Source organism: Bos grunniens, chromosome 15 (assembly GCF_055505025.1).
Source record: "Bos grunniens cultivar Pamir isolate PY7600 chromosome 15, Bosgru_T2T1.0, whole genome shotgun sequence".
NCBI lineage: Eukaryota > Metazoa > Chordata > Mammalia > Artiodactyla > Bovidae > Bos > Bos grunniens.
In genome coordinates this window covers 641,934-665,255 of record NC_141179.1, presented here as the reverse complement: position 1 = coordinate 665,255, position 23,322 = coordinate 641,934, and the positions used below count along the sequence as shown (strand labels likewise).

The 23,322-nt window shown below is 38.8% G+C and overlaps 1 pseudogene; it reads right to left on the bottom strand.

The window, feature by feature from the left end:
- Positions 1-17,442: 17,442 nt before the first annotated feature.
- On the bottom strand, positions 17,443-18,427 carry LOC147357198 (olfactory receptor 5AL1-like; annotated as a pseudogene).
- Positions 18,428-23,322: the final 4,895 nt, after the last annotated feature.

The following is a 23,322-nucleotide window of genomic DNA, read 5'->3' as shown; positions in this document are numbered from 1 at the left end:
ACAACATGGTTTTGAACTGCATGGATCCACTCATATGCCATTTTCTTTTCAATAAATACTACTACAGTCCTACTCTCTCCAAAGTTGGTTGACTCTTCAGATGAAGAACTGCATATTTAATGCAAAGTTAAGGCAAATTCTACAGTCAGTGGGGTTTATGTTCCCAATCCTACATAGCTCAAGGGTCAAATGTAAATGTTCAGTTCAGTTCAGTCGCTCAGTCGTGTCCGACTCTTCGCAACCCCATGAATCACAGCAGGCCAGGCCTCCCTGTCCGTCACCAACTCTCAGAGTTCACTCAGACTCACGTCCATTGAGTCAGTGATGACATCCAACCATCTCATCCTCTGTCATCCCCTTCTCCTCCTGCCCCCAATCCCTCCCAGAATCAGAGTCTTTTCCAATGAGTCAACTCTTCGCATGAGGTGGCCAAAGTACTGGAGTTTTAGTTTCAGCATCATTCCCTCCAAAGAAATCCCAGGGCTGATCTCCTTCAGAATGGACTGGTTGGATCTCCTTGCACTCCAAGGGACTCTCAAGAGTCTTCTCCAACATGACAGTTCAAAAGCATCTATTCTTCGGTGCTCAGCCTTCTTCACAGTCCAACTTTCACATCCATACATGACAACTGGAAAAACCATAGCCTTGACTAGACGGACCTTTGTTGGCAAAGTAATGTCTCTCTTTTTAATATGCTATCTAGGTTGGTCATAATTTTCCTTCCAAGGAGTAAGCGTCTTTTACTTTTATGGCTGCAGTCACCATCTGCAGTGATTTTGGAGCCCCAAAAAACAAAGTCTGCCATTGTTTCCCCATCTATTTGACAGGAAGTGATGGGACCGGTTGCCATGATCTTCATTTTCTGAATGTTGAGCTTTAAGCCAACTTTTTCACTCTCCACTTTCACTTTCATCAAGAGGCTTTTTAGTTCCTCTTCACTTTCTGCCATAAGGGTGGTGTCATCTGCATATCTGAGGTTATTGATATTTCTCCTGGCAATCTTGATTTCAGCTTGTGTTTCTTCTAGTCCAGCGTTTCTCATGATGTACTCTGCAAATAAGTTAAATAAGCAGGGTGATAAGATACAGCCTTGATGTACTTGTTTTCCTATGTATATGAATGCATCATAATAAAATGTGATATACAGAAAAATATGAAAAATATATAGTATAAGTCAGTCACTACAGGTAAGTACTCTTTAAACTTGAAGACAATTCATTGTCCTTCATATTTTATGTACTTTATTAAAATATGCTCTTAGAGTATATGATGATTTACTTCTTATACTGGGACTTCCCTGGTGGCCTCTTTTCCCCAGCAAGTCAGTAGTTCATCAATATCTTGGGGGTGGGGGATGGTTCTAGGACACCTCTCCTTCCTCCCCACCAAACGCAGGGGTGATAAATTCCCTTATACAAAACAGCATAGCATAGCACAATTGCCCCTCCAATTCAGAGGTTCTGCATCAGTGGATTCACAAACCATGGCTCCTGGGTGAATTGCCAAATTCAGGCTCCACAAATATAAAAGTCTGATGATATATCAGGATTCTGGGCCTCCCTGGTGGCTCAGATGGTAAAGAATCTGCCTGTAATGCAGAAGACTTGGTTCAATCCCTGGGTCGGGAAGATCCCATGGAGAATGGAATAGCAACCCATTCTAGTATTCTTGCTTGGTGAACCCCATGGGCAGAGTAACGTGGCAGACTATAATTCACAGAGTTGCAAAGAGTTGGACACCAGTGATTATCAGGATTTAATACACTATGTAAGATTATTTCCAAAATATGTTTATAATACTCTATAATACATCCAATTTTAATATTTTGTCACTTTTTCTAATTAGTAAAATTCTTCTCTGGTAGCTCAGTAGTAAAGATTCCACCAGCTAATACAGGAGACACGAGTTCTATCCCTGGGATAGATCCCAAGGAGAAGGAAATGGCAGGAAAATCCACTGGAGAAGGTAATGGCAACCCACTCCGGTATTCTTGCCTGGAAAATTCCATGGACAGAAGTTGCTAGCTGACTACAGTCCATGGACATGACTTTTGAGCAGAAGAGTTGGACATGACATAGTGACTAAACAACAACAAATTAGAAAATACTAATCCTATAATAAATTATCTTACTCAAGATTGGTTTAGAATGATCCAATATTTTTAAGATTAAATACTGAAAAATAGAAATGTTGAGTAAGACAATAAGTCTACTTTAACATTTTTGCTGTTGTTGTTCAGTAACTAAGTTGTGTCTGACTCTTTTCAACCCCATGGACAGCAGTATGCCAGTCTTCCTTGTCCTTCACTATCTCTGAGATTTTACTCAAGCTCATGTACATTCAGTCAGTGATGCCATCCAACCATCTCATCCTCTGTCACCTCCTTCTCCTCCTGTCCTCAAACTTTCTCAGCATCAAGGTCTTTTCCAGTGAGTTGGCTCTTCACATCAGGTGGCCAAAGTATTGGAGCTTCAGATTCAGCATCCGTTCTTCCAAGGAATATTCAGGGTTAATATCCTTTAGGATTAACTGGTTTGATCTCCTTGCAGCCCAAGGACTCTCAAGAATCTTCTCCAGCATTGCAATTTGAAAGAACAAATTCTTTGACCCTCAGTCTTCTTTATAGTCCAACCTTCTCATCTGTACATGACTACTGGAAAAACAAACAAACAAACATAGCCTTGTACTTACTTTACTGCAAAATTATCTTTTTTGCAGCACTGTTCTTTGCAAAGTTGTTTGTGTTTGTATGCTGCCTCCAGTGTATGTCCTCCCACTCCTCATGAAATCATTCCAGTCATCCTTTTATTCCCATTATTCAATATAAAGTCCACTTAACAAGATCATCCTATTTAATCTATTACCATATTTGGCATAGTTTTTCCTTTCTTGATGAATTTTCTCACATTTCAATTTTCATGCCCCCCTGAATTTCTTCCTGAATGTTCATCCTCAGTTTCATTGCTGGTTTCTCTTCATTGCCTTGACCTCTAAATGTTGGACAGACACAAGTTCAAGTCCTTGTCAATTTCATCTGATTATATCTACACATTTTCCTTTACTTGTTAATTTCATTCAGTCTTATTCCATTTAACAGTGTACATATGCAAATTGTTCCCAATGTAATTCTTCACCTTAGTACATTCTGAATTTTAAACTCTCATATTCAATTTCAGATTGATGTCTTTACTTGATAGTGCACTAAGCATCTTAGATTTAGTGTCCAAAACTGAGTTTCTAATACCATTCCCTTTCTTCTCTCAAGTCCATTCCTCTCAAATGCCTCTGAATCCTATGGTTGCTCCACGCAAATACCTTGAATCACTCTTGACTTGGAGGAATTCAGATTGGTGCTTTCTTCCAATTTATCTGGCATCCAACTTATTTTGCCAGCTAGAATGCTATTCCATGTTTTTATCCATCATCCTTTCAGCTAGGTTCTCTGTTTCCTTCCTTTCTATCTTCAGTTGATTGTAAAGCAGAGTAATTTGTTTAAAGAGTAAATTAGGTTATCTTACTCCCTGGCACAGAATCTTCCAGTAGTTGCCCATTTCACCCAGTATAGAAATCAGATTCTTTTTTATGGTTTTTTCAAATTTATTTTGAATTGGAATATAATTGCTTTACAATGTTGTGTTGATTTCTGCTGTACAAAATGTGAATCAGCTTTAAGTAGACATGTATCTCTTTCTCTTGAGTTTCCCTCCCAGTTCCCCCCTCCATCCCATCCCTTTAGGTCATCAGAGAATACCAAATGAGCTCATTGTCCTCTACAGCAATTTCCCACTAGCTATCTATTATACACAGGTGGTATATACATGTCAATGCTACACTCTCAATGTGCCCCACTCTCTCAGATATGCAGATGACACTTCTAATGGAGGAAAGCAAAGAGAAGCTAAAGAACCTTCTGAAGATGAAAGAGGAGAGTGAAAAAGCTGGCTTAATACTCAACATTCAAAAAACTAAGGTCATGGCATCCAATCTCATCACTTCATGGCAAATAGATAGGAAAAAAGTAGAAACAGTGCTAGATTTTATTTTCTTGGGCACCAAAATTTCTGCAGAATGTGACTGTAGCCACAAAATTAAAAGATATTTGCTCCTTGGAAGAAAAGATAATAAATCTAGACAACTTCTTAAAAAGCAGAGATGTTACTCTGCTGACAAAGATCCGTATAATCAAAGCTATGTTTTTTTTTCAGTAGTCATGTAAGGATGTGACAGTTGAACCATAAAGAAGGCTGAGTGCTGAAGAATAGATGCCTTCAAATTTTGGGGCTGTAGAAGACTCTTGAGAGTCCGTTTGACTGCAAGAATGTCAAACTGGTCAATCCTAAAGGAAATCAACACTGAGTATTCATTGGAAGGACTAAGAAAGAAGCTCTAATGATTTGGCCCCCTGATATGAAGAACTGACTCATTGGAAAAGACCATGATGCTGGGAAAGATTTAGGGCAGGAAGAGAAAGGGGTGACAGAGAATGAGATGACTGGTGGCATTACTGACTCAATGGACATGAGTTTGAGAAAACTCCAAGAGATAGTGAAAGACAGGGAAGCCTGGCATGCTGCAGTCCATGGGTTTGAAAAGAGCCGGACATGCTTAGGAGCTGATCAAAAACTCCTTCTCCTCCTGTGTCCACAAGTCCCTTCTCCATGTCTGTGTCTCTATTCCTGTCCTGCAGATAGGTTAATCAGCACCATTTTTCTAGGTTCTATATATATGCAGTAATATATGATATTTATTTTTCTTTTTCTGTCTTACTTTTTGTATAACAGGCTCTAGGTTAATCAACATCACTTCAAAAAGTTTACAGGGGTCCACAGAACTGGGAATGATTAGGCTATTTATGGTTTTCTGACTACATTTATCTTAATTCTTCCCCCTCCCCCCATTCCCTTCTTTCTATCCATATATATATATATATATATATATATATATATATATATATATATAAAATATTTAAGGCATGCCAGCTTGTGTGTGTATGTTCTAGGCTCCTCTGTCCATTGGATAATCCAGGCAAGAATACTGGAGTGAGTTGTCATGCCCTCCCTCAGGGGGATCTTCCCAACCCAGGAATCAAACCCATGTCTCTTATATCTCCTGCATTGGCAAACTTGTTCTTTACCACTAGAGCCACCTGGGAGACCCCAGGTTTGCATTCATTCCCTCTGCCTAGGATACCTTTCTTTGATATCTCACTCTTTCACCTCCTGGACACTTTCACAGTGTGAAATGTGAGAACACTAGAGTTAGATTATCTAGGCCCAAATTCTGGCTTTGTTGGTATGAGCCATGACAATACTTATTCACATAACACCCTGTATTTTATTTTCAACATCTTTGAAACAAAAATGGACATAGTAACTGCTTCTGGTGTGACTTTGAGGATTAAATGTGTGTGTAAACTATGCAAATATAAAGGATGTAAATTGTGTAAAAGGTCTAGAATCATGTCTGTACTATCATAGAGGCCACATCAGCATTAATTACTAGTACACTGCTTCTCTTCCCTAACTTACTTTTTTTCCCCCAAGATCATTCATTATTATACCAAACTTTTAGTTGATTTGTTCCTTTCTCTTTGTTATTTATCATATGGGAAGACGTTTTGGTCTCTTATTTGCCTCTTTATATGTCTTTGTTGACACAAACAGGAGACTCAATAAAGATTCTCAACAGAGTTGCAATAGTTTACATTTTTTTCTTCACTAATATTAATAATTATATATAGTTTTCACTTGCCAAACTCATCCTTTAAAAATGATATTTTCTCTTTTATGCCTATTAAACTGTTGTTGTTTAGTTGTTATGTCATTTCCAACTCTTTTGCAACCCCAAGGACTGTAACCCACTAGGGTCCCGTGTTCACGGGATTTTCCAGATAAGAATATGGAGTGTGTTGCCATTTCCTTCTGCAGAAGGTCTTCCTGACCCAGGGATTGAACTTGTGTCTTCTTCATTGGCAGGAGGATTCTTTATCACTGAGCCACCAGGGAAGCATTAAATCTTTAGTAAATTGTATGTTAATCATTAGTAAAGTTATGGATGCAAGAGTTGGACTGTGAAGAAGCTGAGCACCAAAGAATTGAGGCTTTTGAACTGTGGTGTTGGAGAAGACTCTTGAGAGTCCCTTGAACTGCAAGGAGATCTAACTAGTCCACCCTAAAGAAAATCAGTCCTCGTTGTTCATTGGAAGGACTGATGCTGAGGCTGAAACTCCAATACTTTGGCCACCTCATGCAGAGTTGACTCATTGGAAAAGACCCTGATGCTCTGAGGGATTAAGGGCAGGAGGAGAAGGGGACAACAGAGGATGAGATGGCTAGATGGCATCATGGACTTGATGGACACGAGTTTGGGTGGACTCCGGGAGTTGGTGATGGACAGGGAGGCCTGGCGTACTGCGATTCATGGAGTAGCAAAGAGTCGGACATGACTGAGCGACTGAACTGAACTGAACTGACTGAATAATTAACTGAATTAGCATAAAAGAGGAAACATCCTTTGAAAATAATGAGATTGGTATTGTTGGGAGTCATACTACCAAAACTTTTTGAGAAATTAATGTATTTCTCAACAATAATTTATTAATTCCCCAGTTGTGTCAGGAACTACAGATAAAGTAGCTAAAAAATGACTCCATTTAATTATGTTTTCTTTTACGTTGTTGTTGTTTTTAATTCCTAAATCAAGTTACATAAGGCTTTTTATTTTCTTTACACAGTTTTTGGTACTTAATTTCTAATATACCTAGTTTCAATCTTTCTTATTTAACTACGAAGGAGGATACGGCTATTCATGACTAATAATCTACATATACTTCATTTGTATTCTTTTAACTTTTATTTGGGCTTCCCTTGTTTCTCAGATGGTAAAGCATCTGCCTGCAGTGTAAGAGGCCCTGGTATTAAACACTCCCACACACACAATTATTTCTCTGATACTTTTAAGCTGAAAATTTGACTTATTTCTTGAAGCAAGTTTTTATTTGTTTTCACAGAGTAAGTTGATTTGAGGGCTTCCCAGGTAATGATAAAGAATCTGCCAGTGCAGGAGATGCAACAGACACAGGTTCAATCCCTGAGCTGGGAAGATTCCCTGGATTAGGAAATGGTAACCTACTGCAGTATTCTTGCTTGGAAAAGTCTGTAGACAAAGGAGCTTGGCAGGTTACAATCCATGCAGTAACAAAGAGTTGGACACAACTGGACACTGAGCACTGGCACTGACTGGACTTCATTTGATACCTTCATTATCTTGTTTTCATTGTGATGAGATTTTTGTGCCCTGTCTAATTTCTATAAAATGATGAAATGATAAATATGAGCATTTTAATCATATTTTGGTTCATAATTTCTATTCTAGAGTTATGAAGAAACCAAAACTTTGTCTAATTATTGCAGCTCACACACTATCACCTAATCCAAACTATACACACATGGTATATGGCCTCTCACATTGTTAGTACATATATTTTACATTAGCTATTTCAATCCTATCTTCATATGAGTTAGCTTTTACCTAGCTGACTCTTTAGGATTGTTTTTTTATTCAGGAAAGTATTAAACCCATTGGTATCCTTTAATGCATTCTGGCAATACCTTCCCTCATATGTTAAAAATCTGAATTATGGAAAAAAAAAATAGTAGCAGCATTGAATTTGAAAAAAAATAATCAGTGATTCTATTACCAAATTATTTTGTGTTAGTGAATATAAAGTATCTCTCCAGAAAATTTAAAAGTTCCCAAGTGCCTATTGCTTGCTCATAATATATAATATGAAATAAATTAGGTTAATATTTCCATTTCTAGTCAGGTTGCAAAAATTCAGAATATTTGGGAAAACTAATAAAAATATATTTTTTGTAGCTACCATTCTTTACTTGTCTATTTTAATTGAATAATTGATGATCATTAAGTAAAGAGAGACTGACTTTGACTAAGTGTGCTGAAGTGTCAGTGATGAAACTGTGTCTCTGGGTCCTATTACAAAACTCTTCCCTGCAAACAGAATTCCCTACTGTAATTGCTAAAGGTAGATTTACCTTTTAATCAGTTTCAAGGAGACTTATTAAAATGATGTTTCTCAGCTTTTTCTTGGGGATGTATTAATAAAAACCAATTTCAACAAACAGTTTAAACTCAGGATTAATGAATATGGGGTGCAGTTTGAGTGTGTTGAAGTAATCATCTGATTCCTCAGGATGACTCTTGTCCTCAGCCTTGAAGCATCTTCCTTTGGGAGACCAAACTGCAGACTGCAGTGGGAAGATTAGAGGTTTTGGAGCAGGATGTAGGTTTGACTCAAGCTCATCAATTATCTCCTCACACACAGTTGGGAAAGTCATAAACTCTGAGTCCCAATATACTACTTATAACACCAGACACTTTTGATGACTAAACCTTTAATGGACAGTAAGTGAATATGCAAACTGCAAATTGATGCTGCTATAATAATTGAAAGTAGAATGATAGTAATGATAACTGTGACTAACATTTAGTGGGTCCTAAGAAAATTAAGATCATGGCATCTGGTCTTATCACTTCATGGGAAATAGATGGGGAAACAGTGGAAACAGTGGCAGACTTTATTTTGGGGGGCTCCAAAATCACTGCAGATGGTGATTGCAGCCATGAAATTAAAAGACGCTTACGCCTTGGAAGGAAAGTTATGACCAACCTAGATAGCATATTGAAAAGCAGAGATATTACTTTGCCAACAAAAGTCCATCTAGTCAAGGCTATGGTTTTTCCAGTGGTCATGTATGGATGTGAGAGTTGGACTGTGAAGAAAGCTGAGCACCAAAGAATTGATGCTTTTGAACTGTGGTGTTGGAGAAGACTCTTGAGAGTCCCTTGGACTGCCAGGAGATCCAACCAGTCCATTCTGAAGGAGATCAGCCCTGGGATTTCTTGGGAAGGAATGATGCTAAAGCTGAAACTCCAGTTTCAGCCACCTCATGTGAAGAGTTGACTCATTTGAAAAGACTCTGATGCTGGGAGGGATTGGGGGCAGGAGGAGAAGGGGACAATAGAGGATGAGATGGCTGGATGGCATCACTGACTCAATGGACGTGAGTCTGAGCATACTTTGGGATTTGGTGATGGACAGGGAGGCCTGGCGTGCTGCGATTCATGGGGTCGCAAAGAGTTGGACACGACTGAGCAATTGAATTGAACTGAACTGAACTGAACTGAACAGCTGATTAAATCATTAGCTGGTACCAAGAATCAAGATCTAACTGCAGAAGGGCTATATATTTCAAAATTAATGCAGTCTAAAATTCTCAAGAATGTACAATTTTTGTGTCCCTTTCAGAATGTCTAACAAAATTCTTGGATACTTTTGTCATTTGTAGCAGTAGTATAATAGATAGATGATAGATAGACAAATACATGCATACATATATATATATATATGTATATCATTAAATCTTTTTAAATATCTCAAACAAAGAAATTATTTTTCTTTCCTCAAATAAGAATCCCACTATAGAACCCCTTTTCATACCAACATAAACCAAAGAGCAATAAACTATGAAAGTACATCTCTAAATTATCTTGTTTTCCAAGTACACACACATCATCTATAACATATATATTTTTGCATTTTGAATTCCATTTTTTCTATCACGTTCAGAGGTAGCAACTGTAAAGTACAGTTTGAGGGTATATATGTATTTTTTTTCCTCATGTAAAGATTTGCTGACCTGTATGATAATAGTTTTAATAAAGACATTAATATTTCAAATGAAAAGCTGAAACAACTACATACAGACTTTCAACTATTTTTTATCTTTTTACTAAAAAAACTAATTATCATGTAATCAGGTTTTTTCCTATGGAAATTTTCAAACCTAAAGATTTGATACAATAATTTCCTCCATAAAACCTGCCAGCTTTAACATGTCTGTTCATTGTCAGATATGTTCCATCCATACCTCTTGTTCAGTGGCTCTGTTCATCTTTAGGTCCATTCATGTTGCTGCAAATGACATTATTTCATTTTTTCTTTATGGCTCAGTAGTAGAATTCTATTGTATATATTTTAATTGTAAGGACATATAGGATGGATAAATAACAAGGTTCCACTGTATAGCACAGGGAACTATATTCAACATTCTATGATAAACCATAATAGAAATGTACATGAAGAATATATATGTATATATATATATATAATTCATGCTCAGTCACTCAGTCATGTCCAACTCATTGCACCCAATGGACTGAGCCTTGTAGGCATAGTGTATATATATATATATATATATATATATATAATGTAAAATATAATAATATAAAATATAATAAATATAATAATTTATATAATAAATAATATAATTAATTATTATATGCTATATAATAGCATATTATAATATTTGTATATTTATGTTATATATTATACCTAATTAATCTATAATTATAATATACATTATATTATACATATATATTATATAATATACACATAATATAATTATATATACATATAATATAATATGTATATATTATACACATATATTCGGAGAAGGCAATGGCACCCCACTCCAGTACTCTTGACTGGAAAATCCCATGGACGGAGGAGCCTGGTAGGCTGCAGTCCATGGGGTCACACAGAGTCAGACACGACTGAAGCAACTTAGCAGCAGCAGCAGCATACACATATATTATCTATTATATATTATACATAATATACTATATATTATCTTATATATTAATATTATATATCATTATTTATTATAATATTAATTATTATATTAATAGCAAATTTTTATATTTTGGTATTCTCATAATTATTTATTATTATAATTTATTATCATTATTACTAAAATTATCGTTATAATTATTAAATATTAGACTATTATTATATTATATTAATATATTATATTATTATATATTATATTATATAGTATATATTTATATATTATATGTATAATTATATATATTATATAAAATATATATTATATAATATATATATAATATATTATAAATCATATATTTATAATTTATATATATTACATAAAAATAAAAATATTATTATATATAATATAAGTATGTATAATATATAATACAATATATTGTTATAATTATTTTATATAATATATAATGATATATAATGATAAATAATATTATTAATAATATATTATAACAGTAAGATATATGTATACACAGAGATATGAATCACTTTGCAGAAATGTCAACTACCCTTTAATAAAAAAAATTAAAAAAAGAAAATATGGCATGTATATCAGCCTTAAAAAGAAAGAAATTCTGCCATATATGACAACATAAATGAGCCTGGAGGATATTATAAGTAAAATAAGCCAGTTAGAGTAGGATAAAATGCTCATTTTCCACTTATATAATGTATCTAAAATAGTCTTTAAAATAAGTAAATTTTCTTGAAAGTATGATTTATTAATTTAACAAAATAAATTGTAGAAGTACTAGATTTTCAAGAATATGCTTAGAATGTAAATGTTCTAATGAGTTTAATTTTTTGTTGCGTACATGTAAGTACCTCATATTCCCTCAATTATATCTCTTATTTACATACTAGTTCAGAGAAGTCCATATTTTAATATAGTTTGATTGCTTCATAGTAACATTACAGTGTTATCTATGAAGAAAAACCATTAGTCATTATATATTTATTGACAGATTTTTTTCCCTCAGACCTTCTTCTTGTTACTTAATTTGGTTTTTAGATAATTAATAAGCATAAATGTTGATATTTTATTATATAAGTAATAACCCAGGCTGAGGACCATTAGAGTTCATTTCCCCTGAGTAGCTTTTCCTGAATAGCTTTTCCCCAGGTGTGGTGACTTTTCCCTTCATTTTCTTTTCCAGAGTATGTGATCCCCAGGAAAGATTCATTCATTGTGCCAGATTCAGGCTCATCTGTCTTTCAAATTATTTTTTTAATTAAACAAGTAATTTAAATTTAGTCTTTAAATGAATTTGGATCAATGTTCAAAACCAGTTCAGTCACTCAGTCATGTCCAACTCTTTGTGACCCCATGGACTGCAGCATGCCAGGCTTCCCTGTCCTTCACTATCTCCTGGATTTTGCTCAAGCTCATGTACATTCAGCCAGTGATGCCATCCAACCATCTCATCCTCTGTCACCTCCTTCTCCTCCTGCCCTCAAACTTTCCTGGCATCAGGGTCTTTTCCAATGAGTTGTCTTTTTGCATCAGGTGGACAAAGTATTGGAGCTTCATCTTCCACATCAGTCCTTCCAATGAATATTCAGGACTGATATGTCCTTTTGGATTGACTGGTTTGATTGCCCTGCAGTCCAAGGGACTCTTGAGAGTATTCTCTGATGCCATAGTTAAAAATGTTTAAAATAGTCACTAAAAATCTGTTTTAACAAAATTAAACTTATTTTTTTCTCTAGTTACTAGCTACATGCTTATTAAAGATCTACATAAACTGTTCTGGATTTTTTTTTTTTTTTTTAAGTACCTGTCTCAGTAGAGTGTTATAAAAATTAGCTGATACCATCCATTTAAAGAGTTTCATCCAGCACCAGACACACAGAATAAGATTCAGCTGATTTTATCTCCAGTTTTACTTTGAAAAGTTTGGAACAAAATAATTAATATTTTATTAACGCAATCCTTACTAAATGCAACAAAAATAGCTTAAATTTTGTTTCAAGAAAATATATGCTTATTTTAATAGCAGGAATGGAAGAACCAAAAAAAATTCAGTTTCAAATATAATCACAAACACAGGAAAAAATAAATTTAAAATGGCCAATTAGGTTAAGTGGGTGAGTGAGTGACAGTCGCTCAGTCATGTCCAACTCTTTGAGACCCCATGGACTGTATCCTGCCAGACTCCTCGGTCCATGGAATTCTCCAGGCAAGCATACTTGAGTGGGTTGTCATTGCTAACCAACTGTAGTTTTGATTTACATTTCACTACCAACCAGTCCATTCTGAAGGAGATCAGCCCTGGGATTTCTTGGGAAGGAATGATGCTAAAGCTGAAACTCCAGTCACCAGTCACCTCATGCGAAGAGTTGACTCATTGGAAACGACTCTGATGCTGGGAGGGATTGGGGGCAGGAGGAGAAGGGGACGACAGAGGATGAGATGGCTGGATGGCATCACTGACTCGATGGACGTGAGTCTGAGTGAACTCCGGGAGTTGGTGATGGACAGGGAGGCCTGGCGTGCTTCGATTCATGGGGTCGGGAAGAGTCGGACACGACTGAGCAACTGAACTGAACTGAACTGAAGAATTAGTGATACGGAGAATATTTTCATGTTTTTTTTTTTTTAAATATCTGTATGTCTTCTTCGGGGAAATGTCTATCCATCTTCAAAATATCTACAGACAATGCATGCTAGAGAGGGTTTGGAGAAAAAAGAGCCCTCCTATACTGTTGGTGGAGATGTAAAATGGTATAACCACTATGGAGAACATTATGGAAGTTCCTTAAAATAAATAAAACTACAGCTGCCATGTGTGTGCTTAGTTGCTTATTCATGTCTGATTCTTTGCAATCCTATGGTGTGTCACCCACAGGCTCCTGTGTCCATAGGGATTCTCCAGGCAAGCATACTGGGGTGGTTTGTCGTGCCTTCCTTTGAGTGATCTTCCCCACCCAGGGATCAAAACCAGATCTGCTGGGCAACTTTACCAGCTGAGTTACTGGGGAAGCCCACCTGGACATATATCTGAAGAAAACCATAATTTCTAAGAATACATGCACCCCAATGTGCATTGCAGCACAATTTGCAATAGCCTGGACATGGGAGCAACTTAAATGTCCATCAACAGAGGAAGGGGTAAAGAAGATGTGGTACATATGTACAATGGGATATTACTCAGCCATAAAAAAGAATGAAGCAATGCTATTAACAGCAACAGGGATGGACCTAGAAACTGTCAAAGTGAATGAAATAAGTCAGAAAGAGAAAGACAAATATATCATATCCCTTATCTGGAATCTACAAAAATGGTACAGATGAACTTGTTTGCAAAACTGAAATAGAATTACAGATATAGCAAAGAAACTTAGGATTGCCAAGGGAGGAAAGATAGATGAATGAATTGGGAGATTGGGATTGACATATATACACTGTTAGGTATAAAATAGATAACTGATGAGAACCTGCTGTATAGCACAGGGATCTCTACTCAGTGCTCTGTGGTGACCTAAAAGGGAAGCGAATCTAAAAAAGAGTGGATATATGTATATGAATAACTAATTCACATTACACTCATCTCACACACTAGTAAAGTAATGCTCAAAATTCTCCAAGCCAGGCTTCAGCTGTATGTGAACCATGAACTTCCAGATGTTCAAGCTGGTTTTAGAAAAGGCAGAGGAACCAGAGATCAAATTGCCAATATCCGCTGGATCATTGAAAAAGCAAGAGAGCTCCAGAAAAACATCTATTTCTGCTTTATTGACTATGCCAAAACCTTTGACTGTGTGGATCACAATAAACTGGAAAATTCTGAAAGAGATGGGAATACCAGACCACCTGACCTGTCTCTTGAGAAACCTGTATGCAGGTCGGAAGCAACAGTTAGAACTGGAGATGGAACAACAGATTGGTTTCAAATAGGAAAAGGAGTATGTCAAGGCTGTATATCGTCACCCTGTTTATTTAACTTATATGCAGAGTACATCATGAGAAACGCTGGGCTGGAGGGAGCACAATCTGGAATTAAGATTGCTGGGAGAAATATCAATAACCTCAGATATGCAGATGACACCACACTTATGGCAGAAAGTGAAGAGGAACTAAAAAGCCTCTTGATGAAAGTGAAAGAAGAAAGTGAAAAAGTTGACTTAAAGCTCAACATTCAGAAAACAAAGATCATGACATCTGATCCCATCACTTCCTTGCAAATAGATGGGGAAACAATATAAACAGTGTCAGACTTTATTTTTTTGGGCTCCAAAATCAATACAGATGGTGACTGCAGCCATGAAATTAAAATAAGCTTACTTTTTGGAAGGAAAGTTATGACCAACCTAGATAGCATATTCAAAAGCAGAGATATTATTTTGCCAACAAAGGTCCGTCTAGTCAAGGCTATGGTTTTTCCAGTGGTCATGTACGGATGTGAGAGTTGGACTGTGAAGAAAGCTGAGCACTGAAGAACTGATGCTTTTGAACTGTGGTGTTGGAGAAGACTCTTGAGAGTCCCTTGGACTGCAAGGAGATCCAACCAGTCCATTCTGAAGGAGATCAGCCCTGAGATTTCTTTGGAAGGACTGATGCTAAAGCTGAAACTCCAATACTTTTGCCACATCATGTGAAGAGTTGACTCATTGGAAAAGACCCTGATGCTGGGAGGGATTGGGGGAAGGAGGAGAAGTGGACCACAGAGGATGAGATGGCTGGATGGCATCACCAACTCAATGGACATGATTTTTAGTGAACTCCTGGAGTTGGTGATGGACAGGAAGGCCTGGCATGCTGTGATTCATGGGGTTGCAAAGAGTCGGACATGACTGAGTGACTGAACTGAACTGAACTGATGGCAGGAAACTAATGCAATATTGTAAAGTAACTATACCCCCCCAAAATTAATAAAAGCAATTGTGATGAAATTTAGGGGCAGTGGGAGGTAGGATGGGCTTCCCACTTTGTGCTGGTTGTAAACAACCTGCCTGCCAATGCAGGAGAAGCCAGGGCCACTTTTCCATCCCTAGATCTGGAAGACCCCATGGAGGAGGGCATGGCACCCCACTCCAGTATTCTTGCCTGGAGAATCCTATGGACAGAGGAGTCTGGTGGGCTACAGTCCATGGTGTCACAAAGACATGACTGAAGTGACAGCATTCACACATGCATAGGAGGTAGAATGGCCTTAGAATAGCTCAGTGGTGTGGGCAATGAACTTTTAGAGAATAATTATGCCAAACGTTGAACATGAAGCTGTTTGCACTTCTGAGATATAAAATTTCTCTGTTCATATTGATGATTCCATTTATGTAAAACTATAGGAAATAAGCAGTCAGACACGACTGAAGTAACTTAGCATGCAGCATGCACGTAAGAATTGCAAAGCAATCCATAGTGACAGGAACCAGATTGGTGGTTGCCCAGGGTCAGTGGAGGAGGAACCTCGGGGAAAGGGACAAACTCATTCAGCATTTTCACTGTGGTAATGTTTCAAAACTTATCAAATTGAGTACTTTAAATATGTACACTTTAAAAAAAGTCGTTTATATCAATTTGAAACAAAAATGAAAAGGAATGAAATTGCTTTAATTATGATAATACAATAATTTGTTAGCTTTTATGTTTTCATTTTGTTGATTTTAAAATAAAGCATATCATGTTGCCAACTCTTTCTAAAAAGGCTATGCATGCTATAACAATGCTGAAAATAATTTTACTAATTATGTGTAATAGTCAATGCTCATGAAGCACTTGGCATGTACTACGAACTATATAAGCCTTTTATGGTCATCATCTTATTTAATCTTCACAGTCAGTCCAGGACAAAGGAACTATTACCATTGTAGATGAAGAAACCAAGGAAAAGAGATGTGAAATATAATAATTTACCCAAGATAACAACTATTACTTGGGAAAACTAAAATTGTTCGCCAAACTGTGTGAAGGAAGAGTCTATGTTTCTAATCACAACTGATATAGAACAAGCAAGGAATGATAATGGCAGGAAAGAGCTCCAGGGAACTAAACTGATACAGTGTCCGTATGGGTTGTCACCAAGGGTTCAATGTCAAGGTTGTTCTGCTGGTGCTATTCTTTGAGCTGAATGCAAGAAGAGGAGTGTTAGGAAGATTATTCAGAGTGTTAAAAAAAGAAAATCTTGCCATTAAACTTTGCCTTATTTTCCAGATTATCTATGCAGTAAACCCAAAATATAAGATACCAAATGTTGATCTATTTTAGTATGACCCATATGATACAGAATTCAGATAAAGTCATTATGCCCGATGTTCCTTCTCTTTAATTTTAAAGATGTCTGTTCAAACAAGTTAAGATATCTCTATCTCTGTTTCTCTTTGTCTTTCCTTGTTTGTCTGTCTCCTTCTCCTTTTAAAATTGAACACCTCCAAATTTTTAAAAATGCCTTTCACTTGTAAATCACCAAGAATGAAACAGTGGGTAAGATATATTGAGTAAATGTGAACACTGGAAGTGAGGAATTTGACACTATCATTTATCAGCATTTTGACTGCTGCTGCTAAGTCACTTCAGTAGTGTCCGACTCTGTGCGACCCCATAGACGGCAGCCCATCAGGCTCCCCCATCCCTGGGATTCTCAAGGCAAGAACACTGGCGTGAGTTGCCATTTCCTTCTCCAGTGCATGAAAGTGAAAGTGAAGTTGCTCAATCATGTCCGACTCTTAGCGACCCCATGGACTCTAGATAAGCCATAATTACAAGTCCTCTGATTCCTCCCCATCCTTGATTTTTTCAGTTATTTGATAGCCAAATGGAACTTTTCTATAATTCTCTTCAGTGCATTCTTTACTTCCTGATTCCTCAAGCTATAGATCAATGGGTTTAACATGGGAATCACTACCACATAGAATACTGAAGCAAATTTACGTATGTTCAGAGAATGGCTTGATTTGGGCAGGAGGTACATAAAAATGACTGTTGCATAAAATATGGTGATGGAGGTGAGATGGGAAACACGGGTAGAAAAGGCTTTTTGCCTTCCTTCAGCAGAGCAGATCCTCAGAATGGCAAAGAGGATGAAGACATAAAAATGATCATAATCAGTAGAGAGCAAAGGGTGTTGAACCCAGCAATGGTTAACAGCATCAGCTCTTTGATGTGAGTGTCAGAGCAAGCCAACACGACCAAAGGAACGTCATCACAGTAGAAGTGGTTGACCCTATTGGAGCCACAGAAAGACAAAAGGAATGTTGCGACTGTCTGTGCAAAATCCACAACGAATCCATAAATATATGTGCTAGCAATGATCTGATTGCAGAGTTTTTTAGGCATGATGATGGCATACAGTAAAGGGTTGCAAATGGCAACATACCTGTCATAGGCCATGATTGAGAGCAAATACTGCTCACAAACTGCAAATGTGATGAAGCAGCACACCTGAATGGCATGTGCATAAAATGTTATACTTTTAACTTCACACAGAAAATTCACCAAGGTGTTTGGGGTGACAGACGAAGTAAAAGAAAAATCAATAAAAGCCAGATGGCTGAGAAAAAAAAAATGAATATATGAAGCTGCAGGTTGACAAGTATTAGCAGAATCAATCTAAGATTACCCAGGACACTTGCTAAATAGATTACTAGGAATACACCAAAGAGAGTGGATTGAAGTTATGGATTATCTGTGAGTCACAAGAGGATAAACTCAGACAGTGCAGAATAATTGTCTTTTGCCATAGTAGAGATTTAATTTTTCTTTTAAACAATAAAATTCCCTAGAGCACACAGTCTGAGTATTCTTGTCTCCCTTAGAGATAATCAAGCAGATGTTGGGAACTGATTCTGATCCACCCTGATCTTATGTTGGACATATTCAGAGGAGACTCTCCATGGAAATTCTGGTTTCAGAATGAAGTGATTTGTTCTCTGCAGAATTTCCAAAGTATGAAATTCTGTGGGGTTTGGAGAGATAGAACAATGCCATTTTATTTAAAATCTAACATAATTGAATAATTTCTTATTCTTACCTGCACCTGCTCTGCTTTCTCCTTGGCACCTGCACCTCCCCTCCCACCCACTCCTGCTCTAACCTCCATCTCCCGCATGAAGTCTGCGGATTACAATCACCCGTCTGCCTGGAATACTGTCTGCATCGTTCTCAGCGCTTCTAACATTGCCTCAGAAAACCCGCAGCAGAAAGCCCTAGGACCCACAGCTCGGAGCTGAGCTCCATTGGTGTCACCCACCAAATGCAGAGATGAGCGTGTCACCAGACTCTGGGCTGAATTCTGGAGCTTAGCACAGATGCTTAGGCCCTGAGCACTAAGGCCTGGGCCTGCCGACACCCAGGAGCTCACTCAGAGGGGCCTGCTGAGAGGCAGGGCGCCCCACATTGACTGTGAGCCATCTGCACTGCAGGACGGCCGGGGCTTTGCTCAGTATTGTCTCTGGGAAGAGGGCAATGGGTTTAGGGACTCACGTGCAGGAGTCCCTAAACCCAGGAGGCAGAGCCCTCCTTCTAGGACAGGACATCCCTTATGTCTGCAGAGCGGCCAGGGCCAACCACCAGCTCAGCCTGCTCAGGTTCACATGCTGCTCTGCTCAACAGTTTTGCGAGGAAAACTATGCTGCACAGGAGATGGAGGTCTGGAATCTCCCTGAGCCACGCCTGTATCCCCCCCGTCTCCCCTCCCTCCTGACGGAACCGATCCTTTCTCTGCTCCACTTCAACCCCAGGGCCTGGGGCCAGAGCACACTTGGGAATTGGGTGGGGGATACGACACAGTCCCGCCATGGACTGCAGACCCTCGCAGGTCTTCTGAGGGCCACAGAGGCCTCCGGGTTGGTTGGCCCCCAACCATCACCTCCCAGTCCCCTCACAGAGTGCAGCCTCCATCTCTCTCCCCCTCCATGTATCTCTCCCTCATCACCCGAGGCTCTTTCCTCCGGAAGAAGGTCTCAGAGACAAGGTGACCAATTCCTCTGGGAGGTCCTGCTAAATACGCCGAGCCTGCCCTGCCTGTGAGGCAGGTTTTCAGTCCCCACTCTCTCCCTCCTGAGCTGGCATAGTGCCCCCCACCCAACCCACACTTCCTGCAATCCCTGCTCCGAGGCCCCATCTGTGCTGCTCTCGAGAGCTGCCTCCTGGAGACATCCCTCACTCCCACCAGCCACTGCAGCCCACTGTCTTTTAGAGCACAGCAGCCCTTCCTGCCCTGCAGCTGCTTCCTCTTCTCATCTCTCACTCTCACTGACACACAGGGGACTGGTGGCCAGGCCCCAGCCTTCTCTGTCTGAACCCCCCAACCGTGCCAGGCCTTCGGGTCCAGGCACCAGTGCCCCGCTCCTTACCCAAGCCCCTCAGGAGCAGGAGGCCATATCCACCTCCTCTTCCTCCACTGTCTACACAGTCCTCCTCACCCTTACCTTGTTCACCCTGGGAGCAGGGGGTCTCCACCACTGCAACACCAGCCCCTCACCCTGGAGGAGATTTGCCAGCAAATCCGGCCATGTTCCCTATTCATTCTGCAGGGCACATGCTCTCCTTGAACTCCACCGGCCGTGGTTTCGGACACAGGGCCAGTTTCTGGCTCTGCCTTTGTCTCAAGTGATATCCCCTTACTCTAGAAGAAGGCTGAGCAGGGGCCCTGGACCATGAGGATCCCCTAAGCACACAAATGCAGAAATATGCATATGGGCTCCAAACTGTCTCCTAAGTCAGGATTCAAGCAGCAGTCGATTTCCTACAGATGTATGAATGTCACCAGTTAAGCACTTTAAAAACTTACCAAAGTTTATCTCTCACCTGTGACCATTTTCCATGAAGAACCCAGAGAAACATTTAAATACTTAATACGAATTACTGCCACTACAACAACGAGTAAGAAAAAATCAGGATACTCAGTAATCTGCTTGCCTCATTCACAAGCCAAGTGATACCTCCCACCTCAGTCAACGGCAAGTCATGTCTCAGTCTCCATTCATGTAAAAAAGACTACAGGTCATTAACCTTCTGCAACTCTTCAGAAACATCAGTGTCACAGTCTGTCAGGCCCCTCAAATGAATACACCCAAATATCAACTGGTTGACCCCCCACTTCCAAACCTCTGCCTGGGGTTTTGAGTTTCATCAATACTGTGTATCAACTCCAAATATTTTAATTCTGAGAAAATGTTCTCTAAGAGTCCCATGCAAATATAAATACTCGGAACAATATTGAACCTCATAAACCATAATGAATAAAAAGTTCCATCTTAGGTGTAGAAAAGCTTCTGGAGGAAACATGGCAAGCCATTAACAATGATGAAGCCTGTAGAGAGAAGCTGGACTTGGGGTTGGGGTGGTGGGGGGGGGGGCGGGGCAGGACTCACTCTATTGCTCTCACTCCTCTCATTGCTTTAAACTGTCTCCATGAAGCTCACCTACATTCCTGGGGATTCCTCACATTCATTCCTCTACAACCCATTTCACTTCCTCATGGGGTAAATCAAGTCAAACAGGCCAAGTTTTCGAGTCACTTGACTCAACCTGGCAGCTCCGTGCTGTTGGCCATGGCAATCACTTGCCTCGTGCAGCCCCTGAGCATGTGAGACAGGCTGGCGCAAAGCTTGATGTGGAAATCACTCAGAAGATTTCAAGACTCGTGTTGAAAAAAGGACGTCAAGTAACCTGTTGGTTTTTAGGAAAGTTTAGATTGTGTATGTGGCTCATATTATCTTTCTGATGGACAGCACTGTCCCTGTGAAAGACTCACACTTTGTCTCAGCTTTCAGGTGAACCCAGAAAGAACTACTCAGAATTCTGAACCACACACAACGACCACACTCTAAATCCACCTATAATGCAAACATGTTCAATGTTCAAAATCAGAAATGCTATAGGTATTACAGCAGTGGATTAGCCATAAAGAAAATGTAACTCAACTTCCGCTAAGCATCTGTAGTGGCTGTAACAATGAATGGCACTCAATTCGGCTCTTAACAAATTTCTAAAGGATTTAGAGATTTAAGCATCTTGTTGTTTTGCATTTCTTCTAATTGCTTTTTCACATTTTCAACTTCCCATAGGAGAGAATTCTGAAAAAGATACAAACAGTGTTCTAGGGTCAATTCTTACAGCTTTTTCACTCTCTTTCCCCTTCATCAAGAGGCTCTTCATCAAGGTCCCCATCGCTTTCTGACATAAGGGTGGTGTCATCTGCATATCAGAGGTTATTGATATTTCTCCTGATAATCTTGATTCTAGCTTGTGCTTCATCCAGTCCAGCATTTCTCATGATGTACTCTGGACATAAGTTAAATAAGGAGGATAATAATATATAGCCTTGACTTACTCCTTTCCCAATTTTAAACCAGTCTGTTGTTCCATGTCCAGTTCTAACTGTTGCTTCTTGACCTGCATACAGATTTCTCAGGAGGCAGATCAAGTGGTCTGGTATTGCCATCTCTTGATGAATTTTCCACAGTTTGTGGTGATACACACAGACAAAGGCTCTGGTGTAGTCAACTAAGCAGAAGTAGATGCTTTTCTGGAACTCTCTTGCTTTTTCAATGATCCAAGGGATGTTGGCAATTTGATCTCTGGTTCTTCTGCCTTTTCTAAATCCAGCTTGAACATCTGTAAACTCACCGTCCACATACTATTGAAACCTGCCTTGGAGAATTTTGAGCATTACTTTGCCACCATGTGAGATGAGTGCAATTGTGCGGTAGTTTGAGCATTCTTTGGCATTGCCTTTCTTTGGGATTAGAATGAAAACTGACCTTTTCCAGTTCTCTGGCCACTGCTGAGTTTTCCAAATTTCCTGGCATACTGAGTGTAGCACATTCACAGCATCATCTTTTAGGATTTGAAATAGCTCAACTGGAATTCAATCACCTCCAATAGCTTTGTTCATAGTGATGCTTCCTACAGCCCTCCTGACTTCACATTCTAGGATGTCTGGCTCTATGCGAATGATCACACCATCATCATTATCTGGGCCATGAAGATCTTTTTTGTATAGTTCTTCTGTGTTTTCTTGCCACCTCTTCTTAATATCTTCTGCTTCTTTTAGGTCCCTACCACTTCTGTCCTTTATTGTGCCTATTTTTGCAGGAAAAGTTCCCTTGGTGCCTCTACTTTTCTTGGAGAGATCTCTAGTCTTTTCCATTCTGTTGTTTTCCTCTATCTTTGCATTGATCACTGAGGAAGGTTTTCTTATTTCTCCTTGCTCTTCTTTGCAACTCTGTATTCGAATGGGTATAACTTTCCATTTCTCCTTTGCCTTTTGCTTCTCTTCTTTTCATAGCTATTTGTGTAGCCTTCTCAGAAAACCATTTTGGATTTTTGAATTTCTTTTTTTTGGGGGGGATGGTCTTGGTTACTGTTTCCTGTACAATGTCACCAACTCCTGACCATAGTTCTTCAGGTACTATGTCTATCAGATCTATTCCCTTAAATCTATTTATCACTTTCACTACATAATTGTAAGGGATTTGATTTAGGTCATACCTGAATGGTCTAGTGGTTTTCCCTACTTTCTTCAATTTAAGTCTGAATTTGGCAATAATGAGTTCATGATCTGAGCCACATTCAGCTCCTGGTCTTGTTTTTGCTGACTGTATAGAGCTTCTCCATCTTTGGCTGCAAAGAGTATAATCTATCTGACTGTGGTATTGACCATATGGTGATGTCC